This window comes from Grus americana, chromosome Z (assembly GCF_028858705.1).
Source record: "Grus americana isolate bGruAme1 chromosome Z, bGruAme1.mat, whole genome shotgun sequence".
Classification (NCBI taxonomy): Eukaryota; Metazoa; Chordata; class Aves; order Gruiformes; family Gruidae; genus Grus; species Grus americana.
The window spans coordinates 49,654,336-49,671,648 of NC_072891.1; the positions used below are offsets into that span (position 1 = coordinate 49,654,336).

The 17,313-nt window shown below is 40.2% G+C and overlaps 1 protein-coding gene across 3 annotated transcripts in view; it reads right to left on the bottom strand.

Moving 5' to 3' along the window:
- Positions 1-17,313, bottom strand: part of SEMA4D (semaphorin 4D) — a 98,810-nt gene that overhangs the window by 37,110 nt on the left and 44,387 nt on the right. For 2 of the 3 annotated variants that reach the window (XM_054809042.1, XM_054809044.1), the window contains one exon: positions 4,670-4,733. The exons of the other annotated variant lie outside the window; for it this stretch is intronic. The gene's annotated coding sequence lies outside the window, so the exon portion shown is untranslated. The remainder of the gene's footprint in view (positions 1-4,669; positions 4,734-17,313) is intronic. 3 annotated transcript variants of the gene reach the window in all.

The window sequence follows — 17,313 nt, forward strand, 5'->3', positions numbered from 1 at the left end:
AGACTTGTGAAGTCCTGTAAATTTTCTGGACTTTAAAATAGGATTACCAAATCTATGCCTTCGTAAAGGAAAATCTTGAGTCTCCCTACAGCCACAGTTACACTCCTAACCTAGCTGACATACCTCAGAAAATACAAAACGACAATGAAATCTGCAACAAACTACATTACCTTCTGAAGAAGACAAAAGGTCTGGTTGGGTTAGTTGGTGTCTACTTTGCTGTATGGCTGGAGAATTACTCTGGCCACACAAAGCAGAAACTCATCATTTCATTCCCACTGCGTAAGTTTGCAAGACAGGCCCTTTTTCACATTAGTAAGTTTGACTTGTGGGACATTATTTGTCAATCGAAGGTAAAATTCTGCATGATAAAAAAGGGAGACAGACTACAGTGAACGTTACATGCCCAGTCATGCAAGATCCACTTTGTTCTCATTCCTATTAGTTTAAATAGAGATGAAAATGCACTCAGGACTTTGTCCTTTAATTTAGCCTTCAATTTAATTAATCTCTCCCTGCCCTCCCTACCCTGTGTTGAAAATTATCTGGAATAACTCCTTCACTGACATCCACTGGGAAGTCATCCATCCTCTAATATAAAACCAGTTTTATATAACACAAGGAGTAGAAGGAGGAAAAAAAAAAAAAAAAAAAAGAGGTGCAGACAACGGCCTAATTTCTGAAGTAGCTCAGCTCCATCAGTGTTCATGGACTTTGATTAGATTTGAGTGCTTCGCATTTCTGGAAAGTTAGGTCTCCTAATGCTTTAGGTTTTACTCCTAACAATGAGACACCGTTTGCTTGAAAACAAGAACATTTAAGAAGTAAAGCAGAAAGAAACTTGAAATGCTTAGTTATATAATTAAACTCTAATTAAAGTGACCACAGGTCTACTTTTCAGTTTTCTGTAAAACTGCTGAAAATTTTCTGAAGTAAATTTGAATGAATAATTTTAATTTGGGCACTCTGCTGCTGCTGATTTTAAATCAATGTATAAGGATGAACTGGAGCAACTACTTGTGTGAGTTTTCCATAATGCTTGTTTTTTGTGGTGACTAAAAACAGGGCAACTATAGAAGAAGAAACAATCAACAGAGCTCCTGTCAGTTTGGCAGAGCACAGCTGGAAATTCAGAGCTGTGAATGTTCCCATTGACATGCATAATTTTAGTGCACAGGCAGGGAAATGGGAAGAGATGAGCTTCTGCTCTCTCAAAGGACAGAAAACCAAAACTGTTAGAAAAAGTTCAGGCTGCTTAAGTGCTAAATAGGGAATACTAGCACAAATTATGAAAGCAGGAAGTTGCAATGGCATATCCTGAGTGTCACCAAGATCAAAAAACATCTGGCTCTCACATTGCCAGTGTCAGTGGGCATCAAAGAAGCAGTGCTCTGGTCCACCCACTGGAAAAATGCAAAATGCTAGCCCTGCAATGGGAGAAGCTGAGAAACCAACAGTGGGAAGAAGTCTGCCATCCTTCCCATCCTCCAGGAAACAGAGGCAAACTAAGCACAAAGAGGTATTTGTGAACATAAAATGTCATCTTTCACAGATGTCAATTCAGCAACCCTTATCAGTACCAAATAATTTTTTTGATAAGTAAAAAAACCACAACTTCAAATACCCTAGATTCAAGTGTGCATCTTGTATGCGCAATGCTTACACAAGCTATCTAAACTCTGGAATGTCAAAGTTAGGAAATGCCCAATTTTGCAACCCTAGTTTTGAAATCTTTTTTTTTTTCTAATAAATGCTTAGTTGCATTGTGCAACTTCTGAATTCTGCTCAGCGTTACACAAACTGCTGAATGGATCCATCTTTATCTTCTCCATGAAGGTTAAAACCATATGAGAATTTACTGACATGCCCACAGCAGTCAGCATTATAGCTGGGATACTTGTGATTCCCAAGAAATGATCGTTACCATCACACAGTATCCAGCCTCCCCCTGCAGAACGTCAGAAGGGCACTGGCCCTCCTGGCCTACTCCTGTCACTCTTTTCATGACTCCCTAGGCACACCAAGTGTCCCCATCATTCTCCCTCCCATTTGCTATTGTAGTTTTTTCTCCTCCCCAGCACTGCCTTTTCTTGCAATCCCCTGCCTACTCTGTGCTTATGCTCCGATCTGTGCTGCTGCCACCTCCTCCTGCCCAACACAAGCAGTGTACAACCACATGACCACAAGTGATGCAAGCCCCAGTGTGGCTATCAGACAAAAGACCACCCACCTCTGGGCTAGAAGGAAGACCTTCTAACGTATATACTTCCCTACCTCTCCATGAAATCACTCTCACACCACCTGCTGTCCAGGCACAGCAAACAAGGGCCTCACAGTAAGCAAAAACTAACCACAAGGCACCTTCCATTCCCGCCGCCAGGAGCAAAAAACCACGGCAGGTTTCCCAGGCAGCCTAGCATGCTATTTTTAGATGTAAAAAAAAAAAAATATAAAATGCATTTGTAAAACTTGTACATTACTATGATGAACGATATGAAGCTCAGTATGTGGAGACAGGCAAATTTACAAGCAAATTGCTTCCTCCAGCAGAAAAGGCGGCGGTTAAAGAATTCATCTGTCAGAGGGCATAAATTGCAAGTTCTCCCAAAATAACTTTCTTCAAAGGCTTTTGAAAGCTTTAACAGAATACAGACCTGCTTCAATGTTTATTTATGTGTATTTGATAACAAAGATTTTAAGGATTCATACATGAAAAAAACCAACCACAGAACTCCCACTGTGACATTTTGCTTAAACCTGATTTTTTTCAATTTGCCCAAAGTTTTGTTTCCAAAAATGGAAGAAAAAGTTAGCAATGCTTGTATTTTAAGCAATGAAATTATACAGTAAGAAGTGTGCAATTTACCTTTGACAGCTGCATTTTATTTACATAGTTCGTTTGTTTTAGACTGGTAAGGACAGGCTGGATATAGCCTTTGCTTTAGTTTTCAATCTTTAAAACCTCAACCACATTGCCATTTTTAGACTGCCTCATGAAAAACATCATTTTTACACTCTTTCTTATTATACAATACGTATGGACTCCTTTTCTGCTGAGGTAAGTTAAAACAAACTAGCAGACCAGTAGCCCTTTATGACTAACATACAAGTAGAGCATGGGTTTATTTACATTTCAAACTGTAACCAAAATACTTTGTAGTTGCTAGGTGCTTACAAGTTAGATGAAGCTTTTTAAGGTAATTTAATGTGGTGTTGATCACCACCACAAAGCTTGCTGGAGGATAAGCACTAGTGCTAAAAGCATAAAAATTCAGAGGAAAATGAAATTCTTAGTTTTATTCTGAAACTTCCTGTGAAGACAGAAATTTAATATTTTCCTGATTCTGCATTATAAGTATGCCATAAAGTACTACTCGGGAAACTAATGCTTCAGCTTAAAGCAGTGAATATTTATAATCTTCAGTGAAATACACGAAGAGATTTTTATTTTTTTTAACTCCCATTCCTGTTATTTTCTTTATTGCTATGCACTTTTTTGGGGGTAAAGATCAGAAGATGATAAAGTATTATGAAAAAAAACCCCAACAAACAAAAAACCCACAAAACAAATATAAAAAACACCCCAAAGATTACAAGAAGACAAATAGGAGATTAAAATTCTTATTTTTCAGATTATTACAGGTGGATTGTTAGATTGTTAGCATTCAATTTCAAAGAGCAACAGGAAAGAGCAAACGGGTTGCTTCTGCTTGCTTTGTCTTTAAGAAAAAGAAACCTAACTCTAGCCTTGGACAAGTTGACCTCTGAGCTATCAGAGGTTGTAGGCACTGTCATGGGTTCTCAGCCTGGCTGCATAGAAGCAAACAAAACAAATTATTCACTTAAAACTACAAGGATGATCAGTAGGACCCGACCACAGCTGCAATGCCAGCACCTCCTGCTAACTTGGATGCTGAGCTATCCCAAAGCCAGAATTCAAGAGCTGCCCAGGGAACAGATGCGTTTTAAGATCTTTTTCTGCCTCACTATGCTCACCCAGATATTGAGCCTAGGCTGTGACAGCTGTCAGTGCTGCAGTGTGAACTGTTCAAATGACCAAGAAATAAAGTCCCTGAAATTCCATCTTCCCCTACCACTTAAATACACAATACAAAATATTGCTCAGCTTCTTCCTTGTTTCTTCTCGGGCTCATAGGACTGGGTCAGTCAAAGTTATTTGAAGATGCCTACAGGCAGCTAACAACACTCGCTAAAGTACCTGTGTGTCAAAATCAATAGACAGATTTTTTTTTTTTTTAAAAGCATGCCTATCTTAGGTGTCTGGCAACACTTTCAAAGATACAATTGTCTCTGCAAAGCAAGCCCAGTACCCCCTCACACACATAAACTGGGTAACACGAGGGCTGCAATCCTGAACGCGACCTTTCAGTGGTAACTAAAGTACAGGTAAATATACAGTATGTTCCCTGAGTGAAAAAAGTCCCTTTTCTGATAAGTTGATTGAGAAGTATTCTGGTCTTGAAGCAAAACAAAGTAATAAATAGAGCTTAAAATTAAATCCATATTTGTGTTTTCCCATATGAATTAAGTCACTGGTCTTGCAGTGTATTTATTTGTTTTACTAACAAAGACACCTGTAACACTGCCACCATGAATCCACCACAGCCCCCTTGCTGCAAGGGGGTACTCCTAGTTTCACTGTACCTACCTACCACCCCTTGGAGCCTCCCGTACACTCCTGCAGCTGGAGAGTTGTCAGAAACACGTCCTTTCTGCAAAGAGATAAGAAACGGGGTTTGACATCATTACCATATAAATCTGAAAGGCAAGTTTTGTTATGGGAATTATAATAAATCCTCCCCTGAAAGTTTGGCTTTTATTTCACAGATTACCAGGACAGATAGTTTCTGACAGAAACCAGAACCAATACATTTGCATCCAATGAGCCATGACCCTGATGCTCCACTTAACACAAAAAAAAAAAACCCTGTTAAGCAGTCCTGATAAAAAGCATACACACCAGCCCTTTTCAAACTCAGTAACTTGTTTCCTCTATCCCAAGCTGGCTGGTAACCACTCAGTACAAAATTATCCAGCATTTGCATTGCAGTAGCAATTATTGACCCTGGTAAGAGTCTGGGACCTCTCTTATGCTTGTACAGGACATACAAACAGAGCTCAGAAAGGTTAGACACCAGCCAGCCCCACAATTACTTTTACTAAATCCATATAAAGCAGTTCCAACACTCTCCTGCATTACTGAATGACCACATTATGCACAAGCTTAGAACAAGAATATCTGGATATTTATGACAAATCCTTGCATGTTCAAATTTATTTTGCTGTAATCAAAGGAGAACAGTGTGCCACTCCAAAGCAGTCAAAACAGGGTGCACGGTGCATTTATCCCAACACTATTCTAGGTAACATACTTCTAAATATGCAGACTTATAATACTGTTACATCAGCTTGTATTTAGCATATATACTTCCTACTGTTTACCCAACTACTTTTAGAAGGGTGTGGGCTACCTGAAGGGATAGTGTTTTTTAAATGCAAGCCACCGTGGGTCTGATCTGGATTTCACTGAAGTCAACATTAAGAGGGTTTCCACAGATGCAAATGTGAATTGAATGCACCTAAAAAAAATCTCCACTGCACATCTGAAGGCTTCATTCTTGATTCAGAAGATTATAATGCAAGACCCACAAGACAGAAGGCCCCAAAAGAAACAGGCCAGACAAAATTACAAGAAACAGGTCAATATTGCAAGTCTCTAAGGAAAGGGAGAGCCTGTACAGGGTCTTTCCAAAGGCACAGTGTCTGCCCTGTCCTTCAACAGAGCATGTTTTGTGGCTGCCAGTATGGTAGCAGGTATCAAACAGGTACATGAAACCCACTTTTGCTTAAAAGAAGTATTTTCAAAATCTTTTTAATCTTTTGTGCTATAGAGAGGGGAATCTATTCTGACTCTCCCCACAATGACTTTTCAACAAGATACCCCACTAACCAGAATTTTCAGATCCTAGCGTGTTTCCTAACTGCTTACTGCTTACAGAGCAAACAAAGGTATAATCATCCATTTTAGGTACCTTACAGGGAAAAGAAAATTCTCTTTTGCCTCTGCTGAGAAAGGATTTCTAGCAGCCTGTGGCTCGTATGAGCATTTTCATTATAATGAAGCACTTGCATCTAAATAAATAGCTACAGTAGGTGTGAAACTTCTCATAAAAACCCTTGCAGCAAATTAGCTGACCTGCAGACTTCACTAGCTCTCCAAATGGCGTGTCAGAGATTTCCACATCTCCACAAGTGGCTCCACGTTTCTGACCTAGGGTCTAAGGCCACTAGGGACCTGGAAGCCAGGTGGACAGGTGGCTGGAGCCCAGGCCAGCCCTCAGCCAGCCCCTGAATCTCCACAGAGGCAGGGGGGAGGAGAAAAGCCACAAAGACTTCGAAGTTGAGGCACCTCAGCTTCAGAACTCAGCTCCCAAGAGCAGTGCACCCCTCCTCAGTCTGTCCCTTGGGAACGGGGCACTAAGCATCAGTGTTTCTGGCAGAGAAGCCCACAGACACGGGTTGGGTGTGAGGGTGGCGAGACTCAGGTGAAGGGTGGTTTGCAGGCAGGGGCCAATTCTCCTCCTTTGATCATGCTGCTGCTGGCTGCCTGTCTGGACAACACCTGTAGTCACGCTATGCACATGAGTAACTACTCACAGCTTGCCAAGAGCTATGACATAATTAAACCCTTTAATCCAACCAGGACTTTGAGTGTGAAATTAACATCTATGTATGAACTTCAGTTTTACAGGCACCCATTGGGTCCTCTTGTTTGACCCAAGCCTCGCAGGTGATCCTTTAAAGCAGGCACTGCAGGAGTTCCCTAACAAACCTTAAACACTGTTGGGTTTTAAGACTGAAAACCATATTTCAGTGTAAACTTAAGGGAAAAAAGCCCTGTTTCTTCATGTAACAATTACTTGAGCTTGGGGGGATGGTACAGGGACAACAAAAAATTACACCACAAAAAGCTCATTATTTTGACAACTGTGACTAAATCCTCAAAGATTAAAGAAAACACCTACTGGATTATAAATGAAAGACAGCCTGGAATATATTATGTAGAATAACATGATAGTCTTCTTAGAGAAATTTTTCATAATACAGCCACAATCCTTCATATATGTGTGTTTGCATATATTTGAGGACTTCATTGTGTCAAATTCCAAAGCACATTAATCTATTACAAGGTACTTCTAGCTGTCAAAGCCTACTTGTATTTAAAAAAAATCACCAAAAAAAAAAAAAGACCCAACACATAACTTGTACTCCTTCCTTCGGCACATCAATTACCATCCATATCAGAAGCACTTCTTTAATCCTCTATTCAAGCATACGTCTGCTGTAACTAGGTCCTAGGGATTCTAAATGAGAAGGAGAAAGGAAATACAGAAGAAAACTAGCTTATAAATGACTATGAATTACTCAGAGAACTCTTGGAGAGACCATGGAGGCAAATTTTAAGTTTGAGAATGTTTGTATTATTACAGTACTATTCACTGACCTTACCAAAATACAATTTCCAGACCCATACCTTGATGATTGCAAATAGAGGCATACTTGCTACCCACACTTCAAGCTGGCCGCAACCTATATGTGCTAGCTTTCTCAGTAAAACTATTTTAAATGGTTGTACGGAAGCCACAGGTAAAGCCGACATACAGCTATGAATAACTAAGGCTGCTGTGTACGCTGCCCACAGACAGCATGCTAACAACCTTCCTGTGAATGCTATGTGTGGTTTTAGAGTCTTAAAATGAAGCAATTACATGAAAAGGTAGGCTAGACTACAAAATTCAAGAACTGTGCATATTACCAGCACTTTAATAATTAATATCCAAATTTAATTTGATAATTGGATATTTGACATATCAAAATGTTGCTGTTGCTGACTGCAGCAATTTCCATACCTCCCACCCTCTCTCAATGGGACTGATCATACCTGCTAATCACCTCTGCAAGACACTGGGGTGAAAAAAGTAATAAACACACTACAGTATTTACAGAGCAAAGCCTCAAATGTTTTTTCCCCTTCCGACTTGAAGCTTCACTTTTCCAAAAATATCTTTATTTCACATAACCATTTACTGGGCCCCAACTTTTTCTAAACATTACGTTAAAAGAAAGATAGGGTTGACTTGGGCCTGACTTTATGTACAGGAGCTTTAACCTGTAGCAGAGGCTCATGCTAACCCAGGTTTTGGAACAACAAAGCAGAAAAGCCTTTTTATGTCTCAAACAGTCATTTTAATTTAGCCCAAACGGAACTGGGATCTTCAGCTTTCAATTCCCCCATCAACCTGACACTGCTTAGATCTCACAAGCACCCTCTAAAAAGCCCAGAACAACATGAAGACTATCCTGGAAGTGGAGAGGCCAGGACTGCCATGAATCCCTCCTGCATCCCAGTGACAAAATACAAATACTGAGGTTGGGCCAGCTACTGCTGAAAGCAGAGTTCCTCCATTTTTAAGGATGTTAAGAGAAACCGTAATTAAGCAACCTGACTTCCACAGAACTGGATGGGAGCATTCATGGTATTATCTATGCATGCTACCCCTCTTCAGGAAAGGATCTAAGTGTATTTCACAATTCTGGCTTTCCTACAGTTAAAATACTATATAAATACTTGCATTATTATACAAATAATAAAATTTTAACCAAAAACATGGTAGCGGTTCTGAATCAAATTCTAATAAAGTCAGAGGGCACCAGCACTACCAACTGTGTGAGACCAAGAGCCACAAAGCGCTGGAGAAAAGAAAGGAGGATGCACAACTGCACAAAGAAAATAGCAAATACCAGCACTTTAGCTTCAGATTGAACTTTTTAAATGACCACTTTGGGGACATGTAATATTTATATGTATTCGTAACAGACTGCATTTGCTTAAGGAAGCAAACGCTCTTTCAGAGGCTGCATTAGAGTATTTTACGTGGCCAATAAACAACAGAGTCTCTGAGAAGCAGAGGTCATTGGGAGCATCTTCATATTCAACGCATTTTTACTTCAACAAGGTCAGTACAAAGGAGATCATTACCTCTCTTCACACCACACAAACATCATCCCTTATTATCCTACAAGGTCTCCTCCTCCTTCTATCAGAAAAGGAGTAATCCAGAGAATTATTTGCTGGTGCTAAAACCTGAATAAGAAACAGCAGATGAGCCTCCAAATCTTACTTTAAGTATTCAATGAAAAATAACAGAAAATAAAAGTTTAAATTCTGCCTATATTTTTGGTTAATGTTCTTTAACAAAATGAATGAAACACACTACAAGAAAATCAAGAGTTAAAAAAACACCCAACAACCAGGAAGTCTGTACTACAAGCTTTGCTACACAGAGGTGTTTTACCTAAAAGAGGATCAGCTGCCAATTACGTGGAAACACCTCATAATATTAAAAAGAGAAGTGAAGGAATATCCTGTATTTCCATATTCCCTATGACAATACAGCAACCCAGAAAAGCAAAAGCTAAAATCAACATGCTGTATTACACCACCTAACTTCTTAAAAGCTTAGATCACATCTTTTGTCACTTTCAGATAACACCTTTTGTTGCTTTTCAACAATTTATTACTCCAGCATTTCCTTTTTTGACTATCTCTGATTCTTCACAAAAACTGCACTTCCCACTCTTTACAGGTGATAGTCTAAATATATTCAAGTGAGTTATCTGAACATTGAGATTACAAAACACACAGTTGTTACTTCACAGCATTCCACATTCAGCGTTTTTCAATGCTGTCTTGATATCTTTCTCTCTCTTGCCTTAAGAAATGCATGGCCTCTTCCAAATAATGCAGGCAATAAGACACAGAAGTGGGTCTTTAATGCATAAAGAACAGTGTATTTTACCATCATGATACTTGTTATTCAGTAACAGATTCAGGCTCTTCAGGCTTTCAAGACAGTTTAACAAATTATGCCAGTTACTGACAGATGCCAGACCCTGAAGCTTCTTGACTCTCAGAGGACGTAAATACAAAAGCCATCTTGTCCACACAGCAGAGGTTTTCAGTAACAGAACATCCTCAGCCAGTTTGCCCAGTGAAAACACCCAACTAATTAAGCTGTACATACCACTACACACTGTGCATTGCTCAGGGGCACCTACAGCAAGAAGGCAAAATGCAAAGATAGCTTTTAAACGAACCTTAAAAGCATGTCCAAATCACTGCCTTCCTCCTTTTTTTTTTTTTAACCCTCCTAAAATGAATTAGCTTTAGGAGAAGGAAGAGGAAAAGAAAAAGTAATTTTCCTCTCAGCACACAAGATTTAAAAACAGCCCTCATCCAACCTGCATAGCACAACTTTTTCCAACTTACTGAAGAGAAGCCTTGGCAGAGGTTACCTGTCCGTCCTGAGTAAAAGCTTCTGTGCTGAGAAAACAGGTGATTTCAGTTCAAAAAGCCAGAGAGTCAGCTCCCCGGTTGTGTAAGTCACAACACAGCCTCCCAGAGGGAGCTGCGTGAGGTTGCTGAAATAGGGGATTTGAACCAAGTTATTCAAAACAGTGGAGAAATAACAAAAACAAAACTTCACTGTGTTTGGCTACATGGAATTCCGAAGTTGAACCTTGCAGCAGTATTTGCTATTAAAAAACAATTAAAGTTCACAGGTGGAATTTACCCATTTTTTTGTTAAAACAAAACAAAACTGTTCATGTCCAAAAAAACCCCAAAAGCTATAAAACGGGATTTCCTCAAGCTTTACAAGTTATGTAAGGATATCTTTGACTTATGAACACAGGTAAAATTTGTTATGCTTCTGAATATCCTTATCTTACTGATCATGCATTACAAGTCCCTTATCACACACACCCTTTAAAACTATCTCTCTCTCTCATGTCCAATTGCACAAAGTGATAACAAACGAGAATGTCATTAGACTGGTTAGGCTGATACTTCATATCACATTAAAAACATGCCCACTCAATAGCAAAACAAGCAGAATGGACCGCAGGAAATTCACACATTCCTGAATCCTCCTGCATCACATTCCCAGTTTCATTTGTGACAAAGAACTACAACATCCAACTGGCAAATGGATCTACAACAATAATTTTGAGTTTTCAGTTTCGGATGCAGTGAAGTGATAGCAGTGTCACTGCCCCCAGCACTTCACCTGTCACTCCACAGAGCTGTTTCTGCAGCCCACTAAACACAACCAGCTTTGCATTTGACATGAATCATGCTGGCTAAACAGTAAAAGCTGTCCATTTTTCCCTACATTGGGCATGTACACCTGTTGAAGGTGGTGCGGTAAAGCCCTCTTTTGAAATGCCGGGGGTTTTTTCTTGAGTAAGAATGCCATTTGTATGGCAGCTACTTAAAGCATCAAGTGCTGTCAATTCTCTTTCATAAATACCGATCTAAAGCCAGTGCCTCCATGCAGGTGCTATTAGGATGGGTCATGGAATGGAAGTTGCACAGGGAACCTTCTCAAGCTAAAACCAGTTGAGTTTCCAAATTTATTTCCACTGAAAACCTGCTGTAGGTCAAAGATTAACAACAACAACAAACCACTAAACCTGATCATTTCCCTCAGGTCTGCTCATCCTCTCATTAAAGAAAAAATGTTGAAACATCATCTTTTTACCTTCCATTCCCATTCTTTGATACCAGACCCTTGGACATCAAATGTCAAGTTTTATTTTCAAGTACAGCATCAAGAGCACTAGACAGCAATGCAGTTTTCCCTGCACTGACATAAGCAGAGTTTGACATGCTCAGGTCTCACATCTGGCCTGTCACCAGGTCACTGCTGTTTTCCTCTTTCCCCTGCAGTATTCCACTTGTAGTATGTGGTAACCCACTCTTCTATCCATACTCTTATTTAATTAGAGCACATTTAGGCTTTATGGGTCCTAGAAAGCAACTGTGCACTGATAAGAAATTATGTGAACATCTTAGTTTTAAGACATATCAGAAATTTAGCAGTGTGCCAGGGTGAATGGCTTAAAAAAATCATACCGTGGATCCCCAAAATAGGGCTGGTGGAAACAAGCTAGGTAACTGCTCCTCCCCTGTATAGTTACCAAGGGTCCAGATTGCTTATTTAAGTTTTCTGCCTACCTGTGTCCCCTGGTCTCCATCCATCTCCACCTCCCAGCTCAAACTTGTGCCACTGTGCAACCAACTACAGAAGTCGACTGATCAACTTCCACAGGTTAAAACTTACTTTGGAGAGGAGAAGGGTCAGGGCAGTTCAAATCCATCCACAATGCTCCTTTCAGTAGCAGTGCTAGCTTGTGTCCGATGAAACATATGTACAACACCATTGGAGACATTAAGTCTGAGCCTTCCTTGGAAAAAAGAAAAACTGAGTGGGAAGCCCAGTAAATGCTACACTCACTCCAAGTCCTCCCAGCCTCACCTCAGGGCCAATGTAAGAAAATGCAAGGAAGAGATGAAGGATCCTGGCCTGAAAAACAAAACCCTGAAGGACTGAGTGCTATTTGGGATTAGGCCTGTGATGGACACGATCCAGCTCTCCCCTCTGATGCTGCACAGCACCAGCCAGGGGACTGAGCTTTCTACAGGACTGCTTGCTGCAAGAGACCTTGAAAAGACTAAACTCAGAACTACCCGAGGGTAGGGCTATGTCCCTGACAGTAAATGTTGCTCTTTTCCTGCTGCAGCATCATTATAAAAACAATTTACTTTATTCTGCCAGTGGTGAGTAACAAACTACAATTCCTTCTCATCAGCTAAACCCTGGCCACAAGGGTGTTACCCTTACAGTTATTTGCATATTCAAGATACTCAGCTGCCTCTGAAGGACTGGCAAAGAGCACGTACCATGGGACAAATCCATGTCCCAGACTACCCCATGCAAACCAGGATATACCAGGTTTAGGTTCAAAATCCAGAACTCACACCACACTGCAAAGGTCATTTTAAATACCCGAGATCTTGACAGGAGTTTAATCTCCAATAGCAGACTGCAACTCATGTTTTCTTGGCAAGCACCATGGAAATGCAGTAAAGTAGCCTTAAAACTTAAGAAATCATTTCACCATAATAAAAACACCTAATGCAAACAGCCTCTGTGGCAAGCACTTTAAAATGTTTGAGCTTTTGCTGTGTTTAAGGCTATGCTAGCTCAGAAAAGAGTTGCCCTTTTTTTCCATGTTAAAACGTCTACAGCAACCCTAGCATCTTTTATGCTGAGAAGTAACACAATCGTACTTTTGAAAAAAGCTGCTAGAGCTTTTCACAGATAGCACAGGCATGGATTTTACTAATTATCATCAGATTATTACACTGTCGCTCACTAACCTTTGCTATTTTTTTAAACTAACACTGTACAGCCAGGGAGTCTGCACACTTCTGTAAGATATACAAAGAAATTATACATACCAGCAACTACGAAAAAGTTTGTGGAGAATCCAACTTGTTAAACATAGGTGTTTCATTGCAGAATTTGGTTAGCAACAACTCAGTTAGCAATGACTAACTCTGGAGTTTGAAAAAACAACTCTGACTTTGGGAGAACTTACGCAAATGCAGCAATTTATCACATGTTGCTACATCCACTCTATGAGGTTGTAGAGCATCAATCATACCTACTCCTGCTTCAATACAACCCTTGTGTTGATATTAACAATGCAAAGGTAATTTTGACCTTTAGCTAGTAACTGGGTATCAGTTTGTGCCCACATTACTGCTTTCTGTACATTCAAAAAACATAGGTGCAGATCTTTCAGTATAAATGCTTCAGATTTCACATCAAATTATGTGTGAGCATGTCAGGAACAGGATTAACAGAAGCTTTGCTTGCAGAACATTCTCATGAGCATTACTGGGATTTTAACTCCTGCCAAGCCTAAAATGAGTTTTTTCTTATGCCAAATGAAATGTAGCAGAAAGAGTCATTATTACACTTGATGATTAACTTTTAAGAATCTTGTTTGCACTATCATTAAAGACATTATGAAAGGGAAAGATAGATCTGAGAGCTGCATACTACAGAGGTTCTGCCTCAAAGTTTCTTGATGAAACGGGTAATTACTGAGAGTTTCCAGCCCTTGAATGCTAAATTTGAGGGGTATAGTATTACAGAAAAACAGAACTGTAAAATTGTATGAAGGTATTAGAGGCAAAACGAGGTTTATGTGCTTCCTTCAAGCTTTAGGGCTCAATAGTGAAACACAAAGCCTTCCTCTGCGAAGCTGACCTCCAAATGTAGCAGCAGCCATCCACGTCTTATCTCAAACCAGAGATTCCCCACCCCAGACTACACACAGCTTTCACTTTTCAAATGTCACAGTGGAAAAATTAGGTTAAGACCAGCCATATGCAAAATTAATCCCAGCCTAGAGAGACACGTCAGAGAATTTGATGGCAATTAATGTTGTGAACCAGATTCTGTAGAGGTGCTCAAGCTGCTAGCTGCTTCCCTGTATCGCTCTATAATCTTCTGAGGTTGGCAACTACCGTGTATCACACCACCGAAAGATACACAAAGGAGAACATCCTTGAGACAGCTATATCCGTTTTCCTGCTGCATGACCCAGAACAGGCAGAGACAGGACTCAAAAAGATACCGTCATTGTCTATACTCCAAGTGTCATTCTGCATTGCAAAATATCCTTCGCTTCCAAAGCGCACTTAATAGAGCAAGAAACAAATCAAAGTCCCCGTACGTCCTGTAAAATAAATAGGCCACTTTATTAAAAATATCATCATTCCATATTAATTCAAAACAACTCAACTTTTAAGTTCAAAGTTCTCTGTGGATATATTAGTTTCCTAAATTTAAATTTCAATTGTAATGCAGCTCATTTGCTAACAGCTTGCTGGTTTGCTTTATGTTGTTGTTTGGTAGGTTTTTTTTAAATAAGGGCAGAAACAAAACAATGATTGTTACTAAGCATTAGTTTCCTTCTCATTCTCCCTTGATGCTTCCCCCAAGTTTGTCTAATTGGAATATTAGCTTTAAACTACTGTAGGACTATATATATATAAGAGCAAAGCAAGAAAATGACCCAGTATTAAAATGTGAGCTTAGCTAGGTAATGTTATTTATTTATGAACAGAGGAACTTCTCACATACAGTCTTGTTTCCAGCAAGCTATTATTTATACTTAAGTCTAGACTTTTTTTTTTTTGAGAAATTGAAAAACACTAATCTTCAAGTTTCCTACAGAATCTCCAGGCTTGCATTGACAATTTAAGTCTTGCTTTTCTTAAGTAGCTTTTGCGGATCTCTTAGAAGTCATCCATGGTACCCAGGAATATATAGACTACAAGTTGATTATCACTAGTCCAGATTAATGACCACTTATTAGCTGTTTGCTACTGCTCTTCTACAATTAAAGACTGAATGACAGTTTTCATTATTTTTGTTGCTAAGAAACTGTCTCCTGTCGGACTGTTTGCTGATGGCCCTCACTTATTATGGCAGATTTTAAATAGCAAGCTTCATTTAAGCTTCTTTGTTCTTAAAGGCTGCAGACGTATTTCTTCTTGCAAAAACGCTTATCGTCTTTAACAACAGATTCGCTGTTCAGTGACACACAAGAAACTGTGCTACAGTTTGTGTGCAATGGCCTGAGAAATCCACCGGCAAGGTCAGCAGACCACACACCTCAAGGCATAACACAAGCTGCTCCTTATTGACCCCAAAACTTCCATGACTCCCCTCTGAAAAAGCCCAAAACAAATAGTCATTTTGCAGAAAAAATATAGGTACCTAAGTATCTATGCTCAAACAGCTTCTCTATCTTTCTAACTTGGTGGGTATCACGCATTTTACCGTTAGCTCTTTTGAGCCATGGCACTTTAAAAATATCTGAATAGGTTAAAGTTTTCTAAATTCTAACATGCTTTGAAAGACTGGTGGCACATCCAACGTTTAAGTGACAGCCAACAGTTATGCAATTTCACTACAGTTGACCCCTCCCTCAAGACGTCTATAGCAAAACACTGTCACACTGCGGGTCATCTTGGATGATATGAACTGACATCACTCTTCAGCAGGAAAAATGCCCTTGTCTTTTTGATAGCATGAAATGAGGAATTCAAACGTTAACATTTGAAAGTACTGCTCAAAATTAACCTTCTTATGACAATGACAAACTAGTGGAAAGCTAAAACATTAGGTTTATTTATATCACTGCTGTAATGTACATGAGATGCTTCATCTTGTTGCCGTGCACCTAGGTTCACCACACCACTCCTGATGCACAGGGAACCAAAGATCTATCTCCTGCTGCTTCTCAGGGTATGAAAACGTGTTGTTTCATTCTCCCTGCTACAGAATTTTTTTGCAGGATTTCCTACAGCGGTCCTTCCTGTCTGATATGAGTGAGTTTTCACAGGACACTTCCAGGAAAGTGTGCCCTAAAGACAATCTGGTCAGATCCTGGCAAAGATGAGCTACTGACTAATAGTCTCTCAGACTGCTCCATGAGCGATGGGTCTTTCCATCCAAGGCCCAGAACTTCTCAATGACATTTATCTCCTGCCCATACCTACGCTTTGGTACTTTTCCAGCTCCCAGACATGTGTTACGTTTAACCTTCCCTGACATGCGCCAGTGCAGTTGTCAGTTCCATACCTAAGAAAGAGTGCAAAAGCCTGGGATCAACTGCTTGACTTCCAAAGGACACAGTAACTGCAAAACTAGGAGAAGATGATCGTGCCTGGGAAAACAGCGGCTCAGCAGAGAGCTCCACCAGCTCCTGTAGTGCACAAAGGCTCCTAGTGAAAGCCAGGCTCAATAAGACAGAGGACTGTCATGGTGGACTCAAGGAAAGGGTCATTTTGGTAGAACGCAGAAACAACAGTTCAAAACACAAAAAATTTTACTTATCAGGAAAACAATTTCAGCAACTCCAACAGAAAGAAGGCAAGAGGACTGCCTACTGAGATCCACAGCACTGTAATAAGGATTATCATGTCACTTGTAAAAACTACAATTTTCACCTTTCAGTGAAAATCTGCACCACACACAGTTTGCACCAATTTCTGCTTAAACACCTTAAGGCTTATGTCACTCAGCAAATAGTTTTCTCCTACATCTAAGCCACTTCATAAGTTTTCGGGGGGGGGGGGGGGGGGGGGGGGGGCGATGACAAGTTCAATAAACGTTATTTTTCTGGCTCTCTAAAGGGCTGAAAAGTTGGTGGCACAGCCTGTGAGGATCTCCCTGCTGCTTGCTGTCCTCCTCCACGCCTCACAGGGCCACCTCATCCTAGCACCCACTCCTCTGCCACCACAGGGCTCTCCCAACTGCACCCAACAACCCACGCCTGCCATAGGGCTGTGTCACTGTCAGTATT